The sequence below is a fragment of the Drosophila obscura genome, unplaced genomic scaffold (genome assembly GCF_018151105.1).
Source record: "Drosophila obscura isolate BZ-5 IFL unplaced genomic scaffold, ASM1815110v1 contig_9, whole genome shotgun sequence".
In the NCBI taxonomy this organism is placed as follows: Eukaryota; Metazoa; Arthropoda; class Insecta; order Diptera; family Drosophilidae; genus Drosophila; species Drosophila obscura.
This window is the reverse complement of record NW_024542883.1, coordinates 3043202-3058354: the sequence shown is the minus strand read 5'-3', so window position 1 is coordinate 3058354 and position 15153 is coordinate 3043202. Positions and strand designations below refer to the sequence as shown.

At 50.9% G+C, this 15153-nt stretch overlaps 1 non-coding gene across 1 annotated transcript in view; it reads right to left on the bottom strand.

Moving 5' to 3' along the window:
• The window catches only part of LOC111073977, a 60691-nt gene extending 51173 nt beyond the window's left edge, over positions 1-9518 (bottom strand). The window contains exons 1-2 of the transcript XR_002607768.2: positions 9082-9518; positions 8894-9021 (exon numbers count right to left, since the gene is read on the bottom strand). This is a non-coding gene — a transcript (uncharacterized LOC111073977). The remainder of the gene's footprint in view (positions 1-8893; positions 9022-9081) is intronic.
• Between the last annotated feature and the right edge of the window lie 5635 nt (positions 9519-15153).

Below are 15153 nucleotides of genomic sequence, written 5' to 3'. Positions count from 1 at the left end.
CGTCTCATCCCGCTCGCAGTTGAGTTTGACAGGCGTGGAGCGCGGACGTGCTGCGCCGGCTCTCCGAGTGGAGCTCGGCTGCTGCGCTGCGGCGCTACCTGCAGGGTACAACAAGTTATAGACGGATGGTGCGACAAGGAAAAGCGGATCACTCACCCAGGCGGGACGGCCCGGGTGTCCCTGGGACGGGCTCTTCTGGGTCCAGTGGTCCGGTTGGATGCCCGTGGACAGGAGTGAGAGGAGAAATTGTTGTATGTGTGGTTTTTCTCTTCTACTGTCACTATGCGTCCAAAAAATCTCTCTGCGACCAAATGTGGCTGCCCCCACTATATTGTGCAGGTCACGCCAGCTGATCGCGTAATCAGCTGTAAACCAGTGTTGGCTAACGTGCAAACCGCAAGGTCTGGTAGCCCCCATCGGGCTGACCCCCCGCCAGGCGGCGCTGCGAGCCTCGATGCCCCCGCCCAGAGGGCGCCCGTGTGCCAAGCAACCCACGGTGACAAAAGCTCCATGCTACGACGGTCGATCGCCCGGAAAACAGAAAACTGTAGCATACACCCAGGCGCTGCTGCTCTTTCAACGGCGGGCCAGGAGTTGGAATTAAAGTTGGATTCACACAGTTCATAAAAACCACACAAGATCAACTCCAAGGAAATCCACGTAGCGTCTGTTCCACATTGGGCGGCTACGTGGTCTGCGACTGAGCCACAGTGGCCGACAGCAATCTAACCTGGCAGGAGGTTTAAAATGCAACCTCACAATTAGGTCAAAATTGTAAAAAAAACCTGGCAGAAGGTATAAAATGCACCCATGGAGGAATGTCGATTAACAACATTATTACTCCAGGTGGCAACCACTCAAGTGGAAATCCACACGCGGGGAAACCCGTGGCAAGGGCACGGATTCTGGAGGCCCTAAATCCCATTCCACAGAAACCTGACGAGACGGTGGCGAACTTGGCCGCCTCGGCAGCGAATGCTCCAAGTTCGAGCACGATCCTGACAGACAGGACAGAAGAGACGGAGCCTGCAGCGGCGTTCAGGAGCAGCTCAAGGATCGCACGATCTCCAGTCCTAAACGCAGCCACGACCCCAGCGCCCTCCCATCAATGCGTTGCAGTTCAGGCAGCACCGGAAGACGGGCAGGACACGCCCAAGCGGGCAAGGGACCCCAATAGTCCGACAGAAGTGCAGAGGACTACCCCGGCAAAAAAAACTAGGGCGGACGGGGATAACTCCTGTGCCGACATGCTAGCGGAGTTGGGAACCCTTCTCGACACGCTGCTCAACCGCCCGAAGGAAAAGAGACACATAAACATGATAATGAGGGACATGTTTACCAAAATGAAGGCCCTTCAAGAAGGAGCGTGTGCTGCTCTGAAAAACGCGAACGGCGGTACTCTCCCGAGGACGCCAGCGGAGCTCACAGAGTGCCCCTCCTGCGGGCGAAAGAAGGCAAAAGGAGTGGATACGAAGCTGCAGACCTCCTCCTGCCCCAAACGGGACAGCGCCGCACAAACGGACCCATGGCGTCGGCTTAGCCGCGAGGTCCCCGTTTCCGATATGGAAGCGGCGACCAAGCCCAGGAGGTAGAAGAAGAATATGGAGAAAGCAACCAACGTGCAGCCTACCAGTTCGAACCCAGCGGAACGCGTCATAGAGCGCGCAATCCCAGGCAGTTTAGAGCACACAGGCTGGACAAAGGCCGGACCAAAGAAGCGAGATCGGAAACAACGCCGACCAGATGCTCTGATTGTCGAGGCCAATGGTAGAACCTACAGCGAGGTTCTATCTTTGGTCACCCGTAGAGACGACAGCCAGCTGCAGGACCTGAGCAAAAGCGTCAACAAGGTACGCCGCACAGCAAATGGAAACTTGCTTCTTGAGCTCAACAGAGGCGACGTTTCAAGTGCAGCCTCGTTAAAGGAGCGACTGGACAAGGTACTGGAGGGAGTAGTGGCAGTGCGAGCCCTCTCGGAAGAATCGAGGGTGAGAATGATATCGATCAGCAACCTGGACCCACTTGTGCGTGCCGAGGACCTCACTAAGGCTCTTGCGGACCAGTTCTCTGTAGATGCCAACTCTGTGACCGTGAGAAGCCTGCGCCCATCCTACAGAGATACCCAGTCGGCCGTAATTGGACTGCCGAGTAAGGACGCCGAAGTGGTCCTGGGCAAAGGCAAGATGAAGGGGTGGACGATGTGCAGAGTCAAGGAAAGGGACTCGAAGCCAAGGTGCTACAAGTGTCTGGAGATCGGGCACATCGCGCCCAAATGCCAGAGTGCAGCGGACCGAACGGGATGCTGCATACGCTGTGGCGACAGAGGCCACAAGATAGCGGACTGCCTAAATAAGGCAAAATGCTTCGTCTGCGCCGACCAAGGCCGCGAGGATAGAGGTCACCAAGCGGGAAGCCGGCAGTGTCCCCTCGCCATGCATGAAGTCGTATCAAGGAAACGACGATGGAAGTGATTCAGCTCAATCTGAATCACTGCAGAGCCGCACAGGACCTGCTCATGCAAACGGTAAGAGAGCTCAACCTAGTCCTGGCTATCCTCAGCGAGCCGTACCAAACTGGCGACAACGAGCAGTGGGCGACAGACGCAACAGGGAAAGCAGCATTGTGGGCATGCGGAAGTGCCACCTTCACACTTCATAACGTGATGGCAGGAGACGGATTCGTGCGCGCGAGAGCTGGAAACTTGTGGGTATACAGTTGTTACCTAGCGCCCAGTTTATTCCTTGAGTCATACAGCCGGAGCATCGAGGACATTGCAAACGATGCAAGGAGTCGCGGTCCCGTCCTAATCGCAGGGGACTTCAACGCTTGGGCACACGAATGGGGTAGCCAGGCCACCAACGCAAGGGGCCGAGCGCTGCTCGAAACCTTCGCATCACTCGACCTAGCCCTGCTGAACGAGGGCTCCCAGCAGACCTTTTGCAGGGCAGAGGCAGGGTCGATTATCGACCTTACGTTTACGAGCCCCTCGCTTCTGCATAATGCAAGGTGGCGAATAGGCGGTGTGTACACCGGAAGCGATCACGAAGCAATTGTATGCACCATTGGCGATCATCCCAGATCCAGCCGACCAGTCAGCCAGGTTAAGGCGTACAAGGAGGACACACTCAGCCCTAGTGCGCTTGCGCAAAGACTCGGAAGGTGGGAGGCCTTCCGCGGTGAAAGCGCCAACGAGTTGGCCAATCAGCTTGCCACGAGAATGGAAGAGGCCTGTGACGCATGCATGAGACAGCGCAAGCCGTTCACGCGGCATCACAGGCCAATCGTCTGATGGAATACAGAGATCGCTGGACTTCGCACAAGGTGACTGATGGCCAGACAAGCGATGCAAAGAGCGAGGCGCAAAGACCGATTCGAAGCATCCCACGAGTTGTACAGGTCTGCCAGGAAAGCGCTAAAAAACGCGATCCGAGATAGCAAGCGGGAGTGTTTTCTCAAGCTATGCGACTCAGCGGAGGAAGATCCCTGGGGCAGGGCCAAGGGGATGCTTCGAATCGGTCTTTGCGCCTCGCTCTTTGCATCGCTTGTCTGGCCATCAGTCACCTTGTGCGAAGTCCAGCGATCTCTGTATTCCATCAGACGATTGGCCTGTGATGCCGCGTGAACGGCTTGCGCTGTCTCATGCATGCGTCACAGGCCTCCTCCCTTCTCGTGGCAAGCTGATTGGCCAACTCGTTGGCGCTTTCACCGCGGAAGGCCTCCCACCTTCCGAGTCTTTGCGCAAGCGCACTAGGGCTGAGTGTGTCCTCCTTGTACGCCTTAACCTGGCTGACTGGTCGGCTGGATCTGGGATGATCGCCAATGGTGCATACAATCGCTTCGTGATCGCTTCCGGTGTACACACCGCCTATTCGCCACCTTGCATTATGCAGAAGCGAGGGGCTCGTAAACGTAAGGTCGATAATCGACCCTGCTCCTGCCCTGCAAAAGGTCTGCTGGGAGCCCTCGTTCAGCAGGGCTAGGTCGAGTGATGCGAAGGTTTCGAGCAGCGCTCGGCCCCTTGCGTTGGTGGCCTGGCTACCCCATTCGTGTGCCCAAGCGTTGAAGTCCCCTGCGATTAGGACGGGACTGCGGCTCCTTGCATCGTTTGCAATGTCCTCGATGCTCCGGCTGAATGCCTCAAGGGACAGACTAGGCGCTAGGTAACAGCTGTATACCCAGAAGTTTCCAGCTCTCGCGCGCACGAATGCATCTCCGGCCTTGACCTTGTGGAGTGTGAAGGAGGATAGCTGAGGATAGCCAGGACTATGTTGAGCTCTCTCACCGTTTGCAGGAGCAGGTCCTGTGCGGCCCTGCAGTGATCATTTCCATCGTCGTTTCCTTGGTACGACATCTTGCTTGGCGAGGGGACACTGCCGGCTTCCCGCTTGGTGACCTCTGTCGTCGCGGCCTTGGTCAGCGCAGACGAAGCATTTTGCCTTATTTATGCAAGTTGCTATCTTGTGGCCTCTGTCGCCACAGCGTATGCAGCATCCCGTACGGTCCACTGCACTCTGGCATTTGGGCGCGATGTGCCCGATCTCCAGGCATTTGTAGCACCTTGGCTTCGAGTCACTTTTCTTGATTCTGCACATCGTCCACCCCACCTTCATCTTGCCTTTGCCCAGGACCACGTAATCAGCAGTCCATTTACGGCCGACTGGGTATCCCTGTAGGATGGGCGCAAGCTTCTTACAGTCACCGAGCTAGCATCTACGGAAAACTGGTCCGCAAGAGCCTTGGTGAGGTCCTCCGCACGCACAAGTGGGTCCAGGTCACTGATCACTAGCGTTCTCACCCTCAATTCTTGCGAGAGGGCTCGCCCTGCCACTACTCCCTCCAGTACCGTGTCCAGTCGCTCCTTTATCGAGGCTGCGCTTGAAACGTCGCCTATGTCTCAAGAAGCAAGTTGCCATTTGCTGTGCGGCGAACCTTGTTGACGCTTTTGCTCAGGTCCTGCAGCTGACCGTCGTCTCTACGGGTGACCAAAGATAGAACCTCGCTGTTGGTTCTACAATTAGCCTCGACAATCAGAGCGTCAGGTCGGTGTGGTTTCCGATCTCGCTTCTTTGGACTGGCCTTTTTCCAGCCTGTGAGCTGGCCACTGCCTGGGATTGCGCTTTTTACGGCTCGTTCCTCTGGATTCGAAGTAGTGGACTGCACGTTGGTTCTTTTCCCCTTATTCTTCCTTTCGGGCTTGGTCGCCGCTTCCCAGTCGGAGAGGGGGACCTCGCGGCTAAGCCGACGCCATGGGTCCGTTTGTGCGGCGCTGCCCCGTTTGGGGCGAGAGGAGGTCTGCAGCTTCGTGTCCACTCCTTTTGCCTTCTTTCGCCCTTAGGAGGGGCACTCTGTGGGCTCCGTTGGCGTCCTCGGGAGAGTACCGTCGCTCGATTTTTTAAGTGGGGCGCAAGCACCTTCTCGGTGGGCCTTCATTTTTGTAAACATGTCCCTCATGATCATGTTTATGTTTATGTGCCGCTTTTCCTTCGGTCGGCTGAGCAGCGTGTCGAGTAGGGTTCCCAACTCCGCTATCATGTCGGCGCAGGAGTTATCCCGGTCTGCCCTGGTTTTTTTTGCCGGCGTAGTCCTCTGTACTTCTGTCGGACTATTGTGGTCCCTTGCCCGCTTGGGCGTGTCCTGCCCGTCCTCTTGTGCAAGGAGAAAGGGGTAAGCGAGTCGCACCGTCGTGAGTAGGAGGACTCCTGAGCGGTGCGGTTAAGCAGGAGCAAAGGAATCCAATAAGAATAAATGCAAACCACACTGTAGTAATTTCCTGCGATGACCCATGATTTTTATAAATCTCTGCCGTACCCCTACCCCCGTAGACCAGTAGTTTCCCAAAGGTGCCGGCCGACGACTGCCCAGGTATTCTTTGGGGGATCGCTGTCGCTCGCCGTCCCATACACTATTCTCTGCCCAAGGGTGCCGCCCAGCGACTGCTCAGGTATTCTATGGAAGATCTCTGAAACGCTGGGAAGAGCAGAGACGCACCGAGAGGCAGAACTTTTCCGAGCATCGGACGCCCGTGCTATTTATTTCGGACCCCAAGCCAGAAGAAAAGCAGCAGAAGGCACGCAGCGTCAAACTCACCCGCGACCAAGGAACATAGAAAAGTATTACAAAGAAGCAACGACGACCAGGATCATCGACAAGGAGTAACGATTACAAAGACCATCGATCAGGATAACAAGACAGTGAGCACGCAGCACTAAAGAACATCGTTAAGGATCACCAGGAGCAACAACGACCAGGTTAACAAGAACCAAGGACCAGGATCATCGACAAGGAGCAACGACCAGGATAACAAGGAGCAACGATCAGAAGGATCATCGACAAGGAGCAACGACTACAAGGACCAACGGCGACCAGGATTATCGGAACGATACCACAGGACAACGACCAATAGTGTGAAACACAGTAGAATCGCAAACGCGACAGTGACCAAAATAGGATAACAGTCCAACAGCGTAACTGATTTCGGGAGTCTCACTCAGTTTTTGGAGTCCACCCCTTAGTAAGTTATTCAAGTGGTAATTCACTCGTCATCCTATGGGTGTGCAGTGGACTTCGTATAGGCGCAAGGACGAGCTGCAGGCCATCGCCATAAATCTCGGCCTCGTTGAAAACGGCACCGAAGGAAGGGAACCCAGAACACCTGACTCGAGCCATCTGCGGATTACTAACCAACAAGGCGGAAGGATGGTTTTACAGATGCATTACAGATGCAAGGGAAGCCCTGGAACGAATTCCGAAAGGAGTTCATCGATTTTTATTGCCCCCTGGTAGTCACGATCCGAAGCCGGTACCAACGACTCCATGAGGCATTCCCGAATTACCTGATTGACCTTCGACTCATGATGCAATGAGCTCAATATACTCCGGACAGAGAGCTGGTCAGAATATACGAAAACCAGAGGCTCGAACATCAACTCTTCACCAGGAGATACGAGTTCGAGACATTGAGGGAGCTCTCGCTATTAGTGGAATATGAGACGACTCGGGACCACGGACAAAACCCACCCAACCAACAACCACACGTATACCTGTGCCTGCCGGAGAGGAAGGCACAGCAGCACCTGCAGGAATCGACGTGATGTATTTTTCTGGGAGTGCGGTGGCCGCAGGTCCGGCAGGGAACCGAACGGAGACACCCATCCAGGACCCCCAGGAGTAACGCATCCCCTAATCTTAGATGGGGTAAAATCACCGCACTAGTAACCATCGCTGGAATACCATTGTCAGCACCCTCGGCACAGGGGCGACCCGCTCCTTCGTCAGGCAGCGGACAGTGAAGGAGCTAAGCAAGGAAGAGAAAGTACAAAACGTAAGGACACGTGTCCGCCTGCCCGACGGGGCGACGAAGGAGGTGACGCTAGCAGTGACAGTCAAGGTAAGGCTAGATCAACAAGAAACGCAGGTGACATTGCTAGTACTACCTATGGTGGTCATCCTAGGACTCGACTTCCTATGCGGCATCAAGGCCATAATCTAATGCGGACGAGCACACTTGCAGTTGACCCGGGAAACCAACCCGTTACCGCCGACCACGCCGTTCACCGTGACCTTCCGTGACGACCCTTCTCCACTCAAACCCCTTACTACCAGTTCCCGTACTGACCCCACGGCCACCACTATGAAAACGCTTGCGACACAATTAGACCATGCTCGGTCCAGCAACGCCCATGTTACAACGCATGCAAACTTCGACCAAGCAGACTTCGCAACACAGACAACACAGAGATGACATCCGGATTCGACCAAGCCAGACCCCGGGCACAGACTACGACACCGCTAGATGCACCCAGACACCGTTGGATACAACCAGGGCCAGTCGACCTACTCTGAAGACAATACAAAACCACCACACACGGACAACGCACCCCAGCCTCGACCATACCAGACTACGCAGCAACGCCCAAGGAACAATTCAACCCTGCCTTGACGACGAAAGAACCACCTGCTCCACCAGGACAACGCCATAGCCACCATCCGACCCTGAAATACCCAGAGGTCTTACAAGGACGACGCCGAGGGCCCAGGAAGACACCACCATTGCACCAGCTCACGACAGGCAGACCCAGAGGGACTACCCTGACCATAACACCCGCATGGATTACAAGCTGGCACCATTGGCCGACGCCGCAAAGGGCCAACGGCGGAACCCATTTCGCATTTTGCGCCCATAGTACTCGTAGGGAAAAAGACAGAAGAGATGCGCATGTGCGTCGACTATAGACAACTCAACGCCCGGTTGCTACCTGATGCCTATCTGCTCCCCAAGGATCAATCTCGAGAGACTTCGCTACGCCCACTACATCTCGACATTGGATCTGAAGAATGGGTATTGGCAAGTCCCGATGGCGGAGGGAAGTCGGGAATGCAAGGCATTTACGGTGCCAAAAGACTGTTCTATGCCTTTCGGACTGCACTCAGCACCTGCACCTTTCAGCGAGCCCTGCGTTCAGCGTTATCGGACCCAAGATGGAACCACATTCCTTCGCTTACCTCGCTGACATCATTTTCATCGAAAAGCTTTGGATGACCACGTCAATAATCTGCGAAAAATATTCCGAGGCTTCGAGAAGCAAATCTGAGACTGAACCAAAACAAATGCAGTTTCTTCCAAAAGAGCATCGCCTACCTGGGACATGTTGTTAGCGAGCAAGGGATCCATACCGACCCAGAGAAGATTGTGGCAATCCTGAAGCTAACACCCCTTAGTACAATCAAGGATCTGAGACACTGTTTGGGAATGCCTTCGTGGTACCGAAGATTCGTTCCGAATTTTGCTACAATCGTATAACTAATGACCAGCGTCCTAAAGAAAGACAAACCGTGGTTTAGGGCAGAGGAGCAGCAGAGTTAGTTAGTGTTAGTTACGTGTATTGTTAGTTACTTGAGCTTTCTTCAATTTGTGACAGGAAGTTGACTGCCTTTGAGCGCCCTAGCACTTGGGCCACCTTCTCGAAATGCACCCACTGAGATGGTGACCCTCCGCTTGGTCCCGTCTTTGATTTCTCCAATCTGGAAGTTGAAATATCTATTATCATCCCTATGCACTTATAATTGTAGTCTTTACTTAACCATATTTCCGGCGAAAATTCTCTAGGTTTGGTTTTTATTTCTTGTGGAGAGAAATCGAAGAATTGCTGCTTTAGTTCCTCACCCATCTCCTCGTAAATGTGGGTTTTCTTGAGCAACCCACGAAAATCTTCCATTTTTTCCCCCCACAAGTCTATTAAGACATTTTCCGCCACCTCTGTCCACTTCTTTTTCTTTTGCTTTCCCGTATTGCTCATATTTAAACATTAAACTGAATTTACTGTTTGACAGTTGTTTGCTGTCGATACCCCGTCGATAGCCCGAATAATTTTAGTATTTTGTAAAAATACTAGACAGAATACGGCAACACTTGCCAATGATGTGCCTCATGATTTAAAATTCAGCTTCAATGTACTCAAATGAGTCGGTCTCATTGGACGAGAGCAATTCATCGTTCTCAGCAGCAGAGGAGCCAGCTGCAAAAAAAAGAAGAGGAAATGGTGAGCGGGATGAAATTACAATAGTCAACACGATTTTTCCTCAAGGAACAAAACGAACTTTTTCTTTAAGATTTGCGGCTTAGAAATGGTTTGATGATATTTTTTTTTTTTTCTATGGCAGAACTTTTTTTTTAAGAATTTTTGAAAACTGGTATTTTTTTTATAAGCTTTTTTCAGAGGTAGCGCTTGTTTTTTTCACATATCTCTAGTATCTTACGTCTGGTTGTAAAGAACTTTGCTATTTTGAAAAGATAATTAAAACAGCTAGAAGTTAAGCCCAAACACTTTGTGATTACAGCTTACCGTCTGGGAAATATAAAGCATTGAAATGCAAAAATGATGATTTTTGTGCGGTATTTTTTACGAAATTTTGACTTTAAAAACTCAGGAAAAGTCGAAAAAAAATTATATCCTGTGTCCTCTATTTTTTGTGTATAGGTGCATTAATTTGGCGTCGTTCAAGGTATCGCTCATTAAAATCTATGGAGAGACTTTTGAGCTAAAATTCGTTAACTAAACCTAAAATATGGAAAAAATTAACAAAAAATACCTTTTGGAAGGTTGCGAGCTCAACTGCCAATTGGGAACAAAGCAAACGAAAAAGGGTTGTACATTTGGTACCTGATCGCGATCCCAATTCCCAATGGGCAGTTGAGCCCATTCCCATATTCCCATATCTATCAGAAAAAGTTGGTTTGGATCCTTGAGGAAAAAAAAAGTTCGATTTTGTCGAGTAGTGTTATTAAGGAATTGAGGGCTAGCAACGAGTCTTCCAGAATGGCTGCAGAGAGTCTGGCGGTGATTGCTAAGAGCCGAGGCGCCGTAGCGACCAAATTGAGCGGTTTCTTAGTATACAGGAACAGTTCCTAGAGCTGCTTAAAAATAAGTAAATAAACTTGCCAAAATATAAAGATATTGCATTTCTTATTTTCTCCACTTCCCTCTTTCGATTGCCCAGTGTGAAGTCTAGGCATGGTTGCTCTCTGGCACTCAAGGCATGCTCTGCGGGGGCTACATCTTATGGCAGGTTTCCATCTCCACTCGCAATTATGTAGTTGTGCAAAACACAGGCACACTTGATAATTGCTTTCTCGATTTCTTTTCGTAGTCGTCGAAACCGTGCCTTTAAATGACCAAAGGCGTTCTCTACAACTTGCCTGCACTTGGAGCGATGATAATTAAATTGTTTCTCTTGCAGCGGTGCGGAAGTTGAAAATGGATAAGGCTTCATGAGGGTCTTTGAGAAACGGAATGCCGAATCTCCCAAAATGGAAACGGGAATCGAAACTCCACATATTTCCTTCGCATTATCCCCAAAGATGCCCGTCGATTCAATTAAATGTTTTAATTGCGACTCCTCAAACACTTGCGAGTCATTGCATCTGCCTGGTGCACCAACATTGATGTATTTAAATCGATATTTACGAATAAATAACCGAGTTAAGTTATATTTACCTAAATGAGTTCTTACAACAAACTTGTGGTCTACCAAAGCCAATAGTAGTATTGAATACCAGCCTTTATAGTTGTAAAAGTCCACGGCATCACTTTTCGGTGGGCTAATTTCGATGTGGGTACCACCTGAAAGAGACAAGTCCATTACAATAAGTTATTATATTGCAAGTTTAAAAAATTGTCAACCAATCGCTCCAAAACATTGAGAAAACCCCAGCTCTTGAAAGCCTTTCAGACACTCCTCTACATTCCTCTGAGTTAAAAAATTGGACGGCAAATATTCAGGTGTCAGAGCTTTCCAGACAGCCAAACAAAAGTCCTTAAATATCGTACAGACCGAAGCTGTCGGTACCCCGAAGAGTCTTCCCACAGAGTCTTGTCCAGTGGAATACACGGTCTAAAATTAGTATCCGTCTTATCCATTGACGAAAGCCTTCCAACCAGGTCATCGAAAGCGACTCGTCTCATGCGAAACTGTTCTTTGAAAAACTCCTCGGTATTGGACGGAAAATCCAGCTCATAAAACTGGCCAAACCGTTCCTAATCATTTAAATTAAAATAATTCTGATTGCAAACTACGAAATGGTAACACAAATACTTGCCAGGCTCCATAAAGGTCTTTTGGGATGCACTGATTCTAACTTTAAAAGTGACACCTTAAAATTGAGATACGCAGCACGCAATTTTTGTTCGGTGGACTCCTCCTTAACAAGCTCCATTAACAATTGAATTGGGTGCTCGTAGGAAAACTCCCAAAAGGACCGTTTTTCACATTTTGTAACGAACCATGGGTCTACCCATGACTCGTTACATACGGCGAAGTGTCGGTGCACCCACACGGATTTGAAATGAAACTCAAATTAAGTTACAGAGCCACCGAACCAGGGCTTAACCCCGGCAGTCACCAAAAGAACAATAAAATCACACAATAAAGAAAGCTCGATCAACAACCCTATTTAAAACACCCCACCTCTTGGGACATTTGCGCAATCGACGACCTACATAAGAGATATCATTTGCGGTATTTCACAATAAGTCAAGCCGGCATAAAATTTCGCAATACCTCAAACCGGCATAAAAATTTCGCAATAAGTCAAGCCGGCATCAAATTAGCGACCTACTGGCCCAAACTCAACGTCCGCGATGCAGAGTTAGCAAGAACTCATTCTTGAGACTCAAATTCCCAACCACACCTTCCGAGATGCAATCTCGGCAAAAACACACTGACCCACTTACCACGCGCCACAATTATTGTCACCAATAATCATAAGTTAGCAATAAGCAATTATTTCCGGGTCAGAACCCCAGGTGCCAGCTGCTTAAAAAGGCCAAGCACGGCCAAAGCAGTACGCAGTCCACCAGCGCACCATTCAACTACGAGTCAAAGTAGCAACCTAAAAGAATTAAAGTGAATGAAAAAGAATACTGAATAAAACCAAGAAAACCAGCAAACAAAAACTCTCGCATCATCATTTCTCGCTTGCCTACTGCATATTTCAAGCCAGCCCGACACCTGAAGTCACCTACAAACTACAAATTTTCTTGTAGCGGACCCATGCAGACTGATGCATACCTCAGCCTGAAAAAGGACCTCACAAGTGGCGCCCGAGCAGGGACCGGCTTCAGAGCAGAGGAATTGCGACTCGCACCAGACGCCATTTCTGAGTCCCCATTGGGAATCGACAGACACACCATGGAGACCACCAACACAACGTGAGTCAGTGCTACTAACTGCAAAAACACACCATGGAAGCCCACGAAGCCGGTCAACCCGACGAATTTTACCCGGAGGGACTCCATACCAATCCGGGAGTCACCACCGGCTGGATCTACAAACTCCGGCTTTATGAGCTGGAAGCCCGAGGAATTCGGATTCGGCAACGAAGGAACAGTCGAGGAACGACGAAAGAGATTCGCCGCACTAGTCGCCGGAACACTCTCGCAGGATGCCTGGGTTCGACTGGCAGACCTCGAACGGCAATACGCCAGACCAGCAGGACGCTCCAAGTCGCCCATGCCCACCACTCCTGGGCCGTCTGACCAGCGGAAAACCGACCCAAAAGCCGGGTTACAAGTCCCCACAGCGGCCGAATACAGCACACCCTGCCCACCACGCCTCGTAACGCCAGCCGATCTGCCCAGACCTCCAGTTACGGAGACCAGCCGCTCGCCCACCCAGAGGTTCGTGCCAGCCATGGACTCTTCCACCGCCCACATCGCGGAACAGATCCGGAAATGGGGAATCAGGTTCGACGGACAGGACGATCCACTCGCATTTCTAGAACTACTCGAAGAACGTGCTCTCTCATATGGGGTGGACACGAATCAGCTGCCTCGGGCCATGACAGAGCTTCTCACCGATCGGGCCAGTCGCTGCTACCGCAACAGCAAACTACAAGGCAGCTCATGGGCATATTTCCGCCAAGAATTCTTGACTTTTTTCTTGCCCCATCGGTACTTCTAAAAAATTGGAAGACCGAATCCGGGCCCGCAAGCAAGCGAGAGGAGAATTGTTCAAGGATTACCTCATCGAGACACGTTTACTCATGCACCACGCCAGGTACGACGCAGCCAAGGAACTGAACAGGATCTACGATAACGCCCTGCCAGCATACCAGATGTATGTGCGGCGACACGAACTCCAAAGTTTGGCGCAGCTCACAATGTTGGCTACCGAGTTCGAGAGCATCCAAGAGCGGACCATCCCGACCACTTTCGCACCGCCGCGAAACAACCCAAGATACCCAAGGCCGGCCACCGAGCCAAGGAACGGCGACCCGCCCCGGCCACCATCTCGGCAACCCCACTGGGAGGCGGCAGACTCGCCAAGGAGGCAGCAAGCACCCTCAAGCAGGCAGACGACCCCATCACGACCCCTATCGCCAACCCACGCGCAGCCTGTCGCCGGTGTGGTGAAGCGGGGCATGTGGCATACGACTGCCAGAACCCTTCGATACTATTTTGCTGGGAATGTGGCAAGCGCGGCACACGGACCTTCAAATGCTGCTGCCAGAACACGTCGGGAAACGACACGCGTCCCCAGCTTACACGGGACCAGCCGGAAACGACGCTTCCCCCGAACCGCAACTAAAAACCCCACTACATGTGAACAACGGTCGGATAGTGGCAACGGTAACCATAGGTAGAGTTGTGTAGACTGTGTATGGATACAAGAACTGGTTTCCTATGCTGGGAAAAATTTTAAAAACAAAAGAGCTCGCGGAGCAATAGGCTTAGGCAGACCTGTTTAGTCTTTCATGATAGGCATTAAGACTCTAACTGGATTTACATTTTGGTTTAACCACCAACCATACAGTATATAGATGTGCAGTTCATATAACTAATGTGGCGCCGCTGCATTGTCAGTCACAGGTCCTAAGGTCTTCGGCTCGTGGAACTGTGACGTTCGGGTCGAGAGCTGGGCCATTCGACATTTTTTAGACCTGTTCGATTCATGACGAGATGCAAAAACAAGCCTGGAATTGCAAATGCATGTGTGTGTACACCCACAGACACCACAAAATATTTACCAATATTTATTTTTCGGAACCGCTGTTTTGATTTTTTATGTTCCAGGTTACGTAAACGTGTGTTGCCACGCATTCTCACATACTGCCCATGTGTGGGTTCTACAATTTTTAGCCGCTTTAACAGAAATTTGATTTTCGTTTTGTTTTGAGGGCTAATGTAGCGACCATGGCACTAGCCATGGCTCGTCACAAACAGCGGAGTGTCAGCGCATCCACGCTGGTCGGAAGCAATAATCAAACTGATATACACCGAGCCAACGAACCATGGCTCTTGGCCATGTGTCAGCACCTCCGGAAAATAAAATGGTCTTAAGAAACACACACAATTACTATAATTAAGAACTCTCAATCAACAACTCCACCCATTCTTGTCCACACACAAATTTAAAACACCTCACCTCTTGCGCAATCGACGGGGACGACGCCCGTTGACCGACATAAGAAATATAATTTTTCATTATTTCACAATAAGTCAAGCCAGAATAAAATTATCGATCCCCCATCCCCCTTACGTAATCACTGTAATTTAAGCCAACACCAACACTCTCGGTCATTTATGTCCACGCTCCAATTCACAGTCTCTCTACCTCTTGCGCTATTTCGCAATCGGTGGAGTCAGCACCTTCACC